This window comes from Drosophila willistoni, unplaced genomic scaffold (genome assembly GCF_018902025.1).
Source record: "Drosophila willistoni isolate 14030-0811.24 unplaced genomic scaffold, UCI_dwil_1.1 Seg149, whole genome shotgun sequence".
In the NCBI taxonomy this organism is placed as follows: domain Eukaryota; kingdom Metazoa; phylum Arthropoda; class Insecta; order Diptera; family Drosophilidae; genus Drosophila; species Drosophila willistoni.
Window position 1 is genome coordinate 234,697 of NW_025814106.1, and position 2,958 is coordinate 237,654.

At 35.5% G+C, this 2,958-nt stretch overlaps 1 long non-coding RNA gene across 1 annotated transcript; it reads left to right on the top strand.

Annotated features, from left to right (window-relative positions):
* Positions 1 to 1,583: 1,583 nt before the first annotated feature.
* LOC124460870 lies at positions 1,584 to 2,686 on the top strand. The gene is made up of 2 exons (XR_006954832.1): positions 1,584 to 1,733; positions 1,795 to 2,686. It is a non-coding gene; the product is annotated as an uncharacterized LOC124460870 (long non-coding RNA).
* Positions 2,687 to 2,958: the final 272 nt, after the last annotated feature.

Genomic DNA, 2,958 nt, shown 5'->3' on the forward strand with positions numbered 1-2,958 from the left:
CCAGTGGAACTTTATGTGCATCTTATCAAAGTCGATCACGAACTTGTGTTCTAGCCAAAAATCAGTACCCAGGACACATCAGCACCAGGACAAATCGATGAATCAGGGGCTTGCGCAGCACTTGCAACCATCGTTTCTTCAGTGGAGGTGAGCGTTGACGACGTCATACCATACATGGTTACCTGGCATGGCATGGTAACATGGAGCATACTCCAATTTTTATGAAAATGTTTCTTCTAGTTCTTCTAGAGCTATATGATATTGTGGTCCGATCCTGATGGTTTTATTACTTTGTTTTTCCCGGGTAATAAAAAACCCCAAAAAAAAAATTCCGCCCGATAGCTCTTAAGACGGCTGAGTAAAACGCATACACACAGACAGACGGACATGGCTATATCAGCTCAGCTTCTCATGCTGATCAAGAATATATATACTTTATGGGTCGGAACCGTCTCCCTCCTGTGGGTTGCAAACATCTGATAAATTTTATAATACCCTCTGTTTTATTTAAATCACTCATTGTCTTTTACTGTATTTTTGTACTTTGCACTACTTTCACTTTTTTTTACTTGTATTCTGAACTGTACGGCTAGTTCCCGGGGAGGTTGTACATACACTGAGCTCTCTAGCCCGAGGCTCCCCTTTATATAGGACCTGACCTGAAAACAGCTCTCAACATTAGTTGCTAAGGTTGCTTAGATGCTCAACCAGGGTTACAACTGACACACTTGTCAATTAATTGGAACTAACTAGGCTTTGACTTAACCAACACTATCCGACATATGTATAGAAAGTATGCTATACATGTGGTACGCAAACATAATCCTACTTTCGATCTCCAAATTCGTAGGCCTTTTTTACTCAATATTCCATACCGTTTTATTGAACATAATTTATTATACATTACATTAGTATACATATTCTTTTTTCGAGCAGCTACGAGGAACACGTTCGTCACGCCAAAAAACTCTCTCATTTATATCTCGATTGTTTGTTATCGATATCATTGATAACTTTCGATTTCATTCCCATTCCCACATACATATTGAACTCTGAACATTTAAATACGAGTATGCATTTATATTTATGTCAACGTAAATTATGTAAATTTTTTAAATCCAAGCAGCCGGGTTTTAGCCACCTGTCATTCGAAAAGTTGATATACCTGAGACGAAGCCAGAGAAAGTCAGTTAAGTTTTAGTTCTCACTAGAGCACACAGCTCTACAATCTAAATTCAAAAACACAGTTTTTTTCGGCAAATAAACAAGTGTTTATGATAAATAAAGTTATTTATCTTAGATTTAAGCGTAAAGATATATTTTTTTACTTTTATAAAAAATAAAAAAACTCAAAAAAATCTGAAAAAAGGTGAAAAATTTTTAAAAAATCAATATTTGCTAATAAACTGACAAAAGTATTCAGGTATTTAATTTAATCTGCTTTGGGGTGCATATTTTGGAAAACCATAGAGCCGAATTGTAGGAGCCGGTTTTAAACACTAATACTGACCACTGTACCAGGTACGCCTGTACTGATCTGTCTGTCTCTTGTTTTACCTACACACGTGAACACTTACCAGTGTGAGTCAAGGTTTTTGTATTTTAACTAAACATATTTGAATATAATTACCAACTTGCAGCTTGCAGGACGAATAATAATGGACGTTGATTATAATATTTCTAAATACTGAACCATCGACGATCATCACATCCTGAACACGAATCTACACAGGGTAAGCTACGAAGATTAGAATTTTATAAATGAATTTTATAATTTTTTTTCTCACCTAATAGACTCATCCACAAACACGTTAAAGATACACAGAAAGCGAGTAGTAGGTTCGATACACAAATATATACGATACATTTGATGTATTCATCATGCTGATACAAGTTGGTGCATAATACTTATACACGTTGGAAATACACAGAAGGCGAGTGTGATGTATTCATCATGCTAATACAAATTGGTGCATAACACTTATACACGTTGGAAATACAGAGAAGGCGAGTGTGATGTAATCATCATGCTGATACAAATTGGTGCATAACACTTATACACGTTGAAAATACACATGCCAAGTGTGTAATGCTATACCGAAACTAATGAAATATACTGATGCAAGGTGGTGCAAAACACATCCGAAACCGAAATACATAAGAAAAAATTTGATGTATTTATCATACTGATACAAATTGGTGCAAAACACTTATGATCATTGGAAATACACAGAAGGCGAGTGTGATGTATTCATCATGCTGATACAAGTTGGTGCATAACACTTATACACGTTGGAAATACACAGAAGGCGAGTGTGATGTATTTATCATACTGATACAAATTGGTGCATAACACTTATTATACGTTGGAAATACACAGAAGGCGAGTAACACTTATGTAACACGTGTAACACATAAACACGTTGGAAGTACACGGAAGGCGGTTTCAAAGTTCTACACCGAAATACATAAGAAACTTTTAATATATTCATCATGGTGATGCAAATTGGTGCATAACACTTATGATCATTGGAAATACACAGAAGGCGAGTGTGATGTATTCATCATGCTGATACAAATTGGTGCGTAACACTTAAATACTTCACATTTGAAGTATACATCATTCTGATTCGAATTGGCGCATTTGTTACGAAACTATAATAAATATATTTTGATACTAACTTTATAAATTGTGCATTTTCTTTTGATACAGATCTGATGACTTCAGATCAGTTCACCGAGCAAGTATTATCCGTTTGCTAATGATTAGCAAGAGCTTTTGACAGATTTTCTTGGGCATCGCAATCAATAAAATATTTCCCTATGCACACATTTTCGAATGTATAGACTCTTGCATCGAACTGAATGGAGTAACTACCACAGAAAATTAATCATTGATTCTCTTGGTCAGCTGTTGTTGTGGCTACAATTTGCTCTGGCCAAATTTATGCAATGCAG